At 47.0% G+C, this 7,204-nt stretch overlaps 1 pseudogene; it reads right to left on the reverse strand.

The window, feature by feature from the left end:
- Positions 1–2,002: 2,002 nt before the first annotated feature.
- Positions 2,003–4,487, reverse strand: LOC120473368 (uncharacterized; annotated as a pseudogene).
- Between the last annotated feature and the right edge of the window lie 2,717 nt (positions 4,488–7,204).

Consider the following 7,204-nt stretch of genomic DNA (forward strand, 5'->3'; position numbering starts at 1 on the left):
TGAACCTGATGAAGACGCATGCAAATACAAAAAAAAAAAAATGTGTGCAAATATAAAAACGCATGCAAATACAAAAAAAAAAAAAACATCCGCAAATTAAGAAAAACATCTTCATCAGTTCCACAACACACGTGTGCTCCAAGTACTCACAACACAACCAAATACAGAAACGCGCTGCAAATAACACGTTTCCGGGGAACAAAATAAGTGACGGACCCGCATATACAGGACGTGCTTACAGCAAAAAACCTTTATTGACAAGAAGTCAAAGCCTATATTTTTTATAAACAAACTATACTACTAAAATAATATTGTATATATAAATAATATTATAATTTTTTTATAGTTCGTCTATACTCCTTGCTTACTCAAAATTCTACTTTATTTAATTTAATTTCTTTTGACTTTCCCCCAGCAAAACACAGAGATTCAAATTATTATGACATGTGTTAACAATATGTTCATCACAATACAAATGAGAAAAGAACAATGATCTGAAAACTAAACTAAATAATAAAAAAAAAAAGATCTAGAAGAACATATTATTAATCTAAGATATTAACATCAGTTACACTATACAAATAGTTTCATTTTATGTTTAAATTTTCATAAGAAAAGTTTCCTAAAAATGTTAGGTAATGTATGGCACTGACATACAGATAGATATATAAAACGGATATTTTCAGATTTTTATAAAGTAAAAATAAAACATAAATAATTTATTTGCAACCGTTATGTTAATCATTATATTTCTGTCGTCTGAACAGCTATACAGCTGATGGACAAAGTGCTGCGTTGTCATAGGAACATCCTAGGTAAAAATAATTACATTAAGTTGTCTGTTGTTGCTCCCGCCAAATTCCCACTTGAAGAGCTTTGCCGTCTGCCCTTTGAAGGGAGTAGGGAAGTAGGGAAGCTCACGAGCAATAAGCAAGTCCCAGTTGAGTCCGTCACTTATTTGGTTCCCCGGAAACATTTCCGTTGTGCTCTGTAGTTGTGTTGTGAGGTTTTGCAGCGCATTTTGTGTATTTGGTTGTGTTGTGAGTACTTGGAGCACACGTGTGTTGTGGAACTGATGAAGATGTTTTTCTTAATTTGCGGATGTTTTTTTTGTATTTGCATGCGTTTTTATATTTGCACACGGTTTTTTGTATTTGCATGCGTCTTTTTTAGGTTGCAACACGTTGAACTCTCTCGGCCACCGTAGGGTTTAGCTTAAATTGTACTCAGCCTTACTCGTCGAAATTGCATTTTTAGTAGCAAGAATTCAATTAAAGAGCTCTACAGTTCAATACTAGTCGCAATTACAATTAGAGAGCTCTACAAAATAATTTTTACTTGTCATATGTCTCCATTGACTTCCATTCTTTTTTAATTACAGAGCTCTATAATTGCATTGTTACTAAGAATGCAATTAGAGACCTCTCTGCATGTGATTATAAGGTTTTGATTGTACACTTTATTATTCGTTTTTGTTTAATGAATGTATAAAATAATTAAATAACAGATTTTTCTTATTTAATCATTTTAATCAAAAATAAATGCATGAACAAAAATAAAAAATAAAATATGTAATCTTTGAGGATGTAATGTGGGAAATATGCTTTAAAGCAGCCCTACGCCTGTAAGTGTTTTATATAAACGTGTCTTGATTGCTAATCCACATCTGATGACGATTATTAGGTTAAATGTTCAGGGCCTGTGTTCATAAAGAACACATTCAAATTCAAATTTAGTGCAAAGAGTAGCTCCTAGTGACAAAATTCTAAGAAATTCTTAGAAATGTGGGCGTTTACTCTTAAAATTAAAGAAAAAATCCTAGTAAAGAAAAAAGTCATTCAGAAGGAATCTTAACCCTTAAAAGAGGTCCTATGGTCAAGTACGGATGAGGACTTTTAAGAGGCTTAAGCAGAGGAGAAAATGACAGAACGATGAAGAGGGAGAAGAAATGTGATGCAGACAATGGATGATCACACAATTACATTTACAGCACTTTCAGAACAATAGGTTACTGTCGTAACCCCGGTTCTCTGAAACATCGAGTGGAGAGATCCACCTATGGGAAGGGCATCCGTACCTGACCTCTGCAGAAGCATCCAATTGCACCAAGTCTGGCTAGACAGACAGAAGCGCGCGGCCAGTGCCCGATGAGGCCACACCCCTCACCCACGGGCATATAACATCTGGGCGCGCTGCTATTCCTCAGTAAGTATATTCGCTTCTCGTGCGGCAAGCGGGGCAAAGCTGGTGGATCTCTCCACTCGATGTTTCAGAGAACCGGGGTTACGACAGTAACCTATTGTTCTCTTTCATCATCTCGTGTTCGAGATCCACCTATGGGAGAGACATGGACAGCTCCCTGATTGCCCAATACACTCACAGTGAGGTTCTGAAGCCAGAGAAGGACGGTCACCTCAGGGAGGCGGTGCCTGACACGTCCCTTAATCATGAGCCTGCGATGGTGAAACCACACCTAACTAATGTGGACAAGCAGGACATGAAATACGCATGGGACACATGCGAGATAGTAACCCCAACCCACCAAGACATAATCTATACCCGAAAGGGGAAGAAATGATAGGTGACAGGAATGAACATGGCCAGTCAGCCCATTCACTCTTAATGGTATATATATACCAACAGGGTTACAGCAGGGAGGGGCTAAGACGACCCGACCCCTAGAACCGAATGTGCTACCGAGGTACTGGTGACATCCAGCCGGTAGTAGCGCACGAAGGTATGAGGAGAAGCCCAACTGGCAGCGGAGCAGATGTCCTGCAGTGACACTCCCCTAAACAGAGCCCAAGAGGTGGCTAAACCTCTTGTGGAATGAGCTCTGATGCCCCTAGGGGGCTGCACTCTCTTTGCTTTGTAAGCCATGGTAATAGCATCCACAACCCAATGTGAGAGGCGTTGCTTCAAAATTGGACTCCCTAAGTGAGGGGGAGCCCATGAAACAAAGAGCTGGTCGCTCTTCCGGAAAGCATTCGTCCTGGTCATATATGCCTGTAAGGCACGGACTGGACACAGAGCGTTCAGCCTCTGATCCTCTAGAGAGGTAAAAAGGTGGAGGGTGAAAAGCGGACAGCTCCAACACCTCCGAAGTGAACGCAGGGAAGCACTTCGGCATGAAGGCCGGGTTAGGCTTAAGGAAGACCTTATCTCCACTAAGAGAGAACTAGAGCACGAAGGATGAACCGAGAGTGCATGTAGCTAACTGACACGTTTAGCAGATGCCAAGGCCAAAAGCAAAGCTGTCTTGAAAGACAGCAGCTTAAGGGATATACTATCCAAAGGCTCAAAAGGGTGTTGAGACCGAGCTTCCAGCACCATGGAGAGGTCCCACTCCGGGACAGTTCTCCTGACGACTGGCAAAGAGCGGCGTGCACCCTTCATAAATCTACGGATTAGAGGGTGCTGACCGACGGTCGAGCCCTCAAAACCCACATGACAGGCTGAAATAGCAGCCAAGTGGACCTTAATGGTGGAAAAGGACCTGCCTTTATCCATGAGGTCTTGAAGGAAACACAAAATATCAGGAACTGAACACTGATAAGATGTGAAACCGCGCCCATCGCACCACCCCTCGAACACTTGCCACTTACAGCCATATAAGGGCCGTGTAGAGACGGCCCTGGCATTCTGAATAGTGGTGACCACACGCGGCGAAAGCCCAAGTGCGTTCAGGTTCGTCCTCTCACGGGCCAGGCCCAGAGAGCCAACCTGTCCGGCTGGGGGTGGTAAATCTCACCGTTGGCTTGGGATAATAGATCCGTGCGAACGGGAAGGCACAATGGCTCGGCGTATAACAGAGGGATTATCTCCGCCAGCCACGGTGCTTTGGGCCATCTGGGTGCTATCAGAATGAGAGACAGGCCCTGCTCTCTCACCCTGGCCAATGTGGGAATATCAGGCACAGGGGAGGAAAAGCATACAGGAGCACTCTAGGCCATGGGTGGGCCAGTGCGTCTACCCCGAGGGGCGCGTCCACGTCCCTTAGAGAGAAGAACATAGGACAATGGCAGTTTCCGCGCGAGGCGAATAGATCTACGCTCGCCCGTCCAAATCTCATCCATAGCATTTCCACTATCTGCGGATGAAGACGCCAATCCCGTAGATTGGGTTTCCCCTTGACAGCAGATGCGCCGACGTTCAGAATGCCTGGGACGTGAGTCGCGCGTAGCGACAAGAAAACCCGTCTGCTCCACACCAAGAGCTTGTGAGCTAGGAGGTGAAGTTTCGACGAGCGCAAGCTGTCCTGACGGTTGATATATGCCACAGCCGTGGTATTGTCGCACCGTACCAGCACATGATGTCCCTGCAGGCGAGGCAGAAAATGATTCAGAGCTTTACAATTGGTAAAAAAGCTCTAAATAATTTATATGTGCTGAACGTAGTCTGTTTGGCCACAGACCGTTCACCGTTTTGCCCTCCTGGGTGGCACCCCAGCCTGTTAAGGATGCATCTGTCGTCACCACTTTCCGCATCGTAACCGCCCCGAGAGGGGTTCCCCGTGCGTAAAAGTCTGCGTTCTTCCAATGGCGCAGGGCTGCAGTGCATGCGCGCGCGTCACTGTAACCGAACGGCAAAGGTCGCGAATCGGGCTGAAATGTAGCGACAAAACCCATTTCATGAACGCCCTCATCTTAAGGAGTCCTAATGGCACAACTTGGGTGGATGAAGCCATGAGACCCTGCATCCTGAGACATGTGCGATATTGCACTTTCGCCCCTTCTCTGAACTGTGACAGACAGCTCATAGAGAGCGAACGCGCTCTAGAGAGAGACGCGCTCGCATGGCAACCGAGTTCAACTCCAAACCCAGGAAATTGACATTCTGACTGGGCGTGAGATTGCTCTTGCCCACGTTCACTTGGAACCCGAGCGATGTGATGTGCGCGAGCACACGGCCGGTGTCCTGCAACACCTTCTCCTTCGATTCGGCTATGATGAGCCAATCGTCTATGTAAGTCAGGATTCTCAGACCTGTTATTCTCAGAGGCGTTAAGCCCGCCTCCGCGCACAGACAGAAAGACCGGGGACTCAAACTGAGTCCAAACAGAAGAACTGTGAATTCGCAACATATGCCCTGGTAGGCAAAACGAAGAAAATTCCTGTGCGGAGGATAAATGCTTATGTGAAAGAAAGCATCTTTCAGATCGACTGATGTGAACCAGTCGTTCTGTTTTATGGCACGGGCGAGAGCGCCCTGTGTCAGCATTCTGAAGGTGTATTTCCTCAAATGTTTGTTCAACACTCGAAGGTCCAAGATAGGGCGGAGAGAGCCGCCTTTCTTTGGAACCAGAAAATACCGGGAATAAAAACCCTGGTTCATCAGATTGGGGGGTACCACCTGAATCGCTCCCTTGTTTAAGAGAGATGAATTTTCCTCTTCCAGAATGTGAGAAGCTTTCTCTTCCGTGTGAGAAAAGAGAATGCCGTTGAAATGAGAGGGTTTTACTGCGAATTGCAATCTGTAACCCTGCATTATTGTACGCATAACCCACTCGGGAGCCGAAACGGTTCGCCAAGCCGCTTCGTGACTCGCGAGTGTCCCCGCTCGGGACAGAGCAGAGCTGTGTCTTGAGACCAACAGAATTATTTGTGATGCAATGGCGCCATCTCGTGGGCACACTAGAGGCGACATGCGGGGGTTCGGAGGGGTTTCCTCTCTCTGCAGTGAGAAAGGTTCTCTCTGCGGAAAGAGGTTTTTCCTCCGAAACGAATTTGTTAGATTCGTTATTGTTTGTGTGTTTTGTGTTGGGCAAACACTGCGTGAACTGGGCAAACATAGTGTGGTGTACACTGTGCTAAACTTTACCCACAAGGAGCCCCTTGAAATTGGGGGGAAAAACACACATCTCCTGAACACATGAACTGGGCAGTCTCAAGTGCAGGCAGAAAATACTATCCATTTTTAAGGATATATAAGAATAGTTTGTTTAAACGTGTATTTAGTTATGTGTTGGGAAACACAATGACCAAGCCTTCCACACACACAACGTGCACTAGAAACACATGGCTTGCAGCCGCAACTGAGCTGTGCGAGCCCAGCTGGTTGATTTGTGAGGCAATGGCGCCATCTTGAGGGTGGACTCGGGGCGACATGCAAGGGATAAGAGAGATTTGCTCTCTATGTTGACACAGATATAAAAATCTGCACGAATTCATTTGATTCGTTTAATAATAGTTTGTGTTTTGTGTTGGGAAACACTGGGGCAAGCCTTTAATAACTGGGTGAGGGAACCAAGTGTGTGCGGTGTGGTAACACTGCTTATGTACTTTCCCTCACAACAGCCCCCCTGTGGCTTGGTAGCCACGAGACGGGATTACCCGACCGTCCGAGGGAGACCCCGTGTCTTTCGGACAAGGGTTCCGGGACCGGGAGAATACGGAGGGCTCGTGGCCCGTGAACGCGGGCTGGAGGCTCCCATGGTGGAACAGCAGGCGGGCTGCTAGCGTTCAGGGCCGCCTTCCTACTCATCAAGGCCCGTGAGACAGTGTTAACAGTCTAGCGGGAGGCTCTAGGCGCGCTTGAGAGCTTCGCGAACACTGGAAAAAACGTTGAAGAGTTGTTTCCTCAGGCTGGGCGGTGGTACCCGCGTTTACCCGTCGTAAATATTCCTATCCTGGTCGGTGGCGCTCTATGGAGCTGGCCACACAATGTTGAGACGAACGGCCGCTCGCTCACAAACTTCCAGGAGGATCGACTGAGGCAAAACCGCGTGAGCGCTAGCTTAGGGTAACGTTAGAAAGACCGCGTCATCCTCGTCGCCGGAACCGTACCGGTTCGTCAACGAGAGTGAGGTTTTCCCGCGAAGATGTCCTCTTCAGGGAATGCGGATTGGGCTGAATACCGCTCAAATATTTTATCTGTGGCGCTCCGGGAGTCCCCCGGTAGCGCGTCATCATCACCGTGTCCCCCATCCGAGTAAGAAATGCCAAGCACGGTGCGCTGGATAGTGCAACTAAAGCCGGCTTTGTAAAAAACTACATGGGCAGCAATTACAATGACCGCAATTCTCCGGGTTCTCCAAAGCTTCTTGAGCGTGCTAAGCCCAAGCGGACCGCGCAGAACGAGAGGGTCCTTAGCGGCGATGAGAGCACCACACGCGGCCGGGCAGGCTCGTCGTGATGGACTGTTCCCCAGGGGAAGCGGCTGTTTAGACGGTCACATAGCCATGGGTGGGCCAGCGGTGAAGAAC

This window comes from Pimephales promelas, chromosome 14 (genome assembly GCF_988280905.1).
Source record: "Pimephales promelas chromosome 14, fPimPro1.hap1.1, whole genome shotgun sequence".
NCBI lineage: Eukaryota > Metazoa > Chordata > Actinopteri > Cypriniformes > Leuciscidae > Pimephales > Pimephales promelas.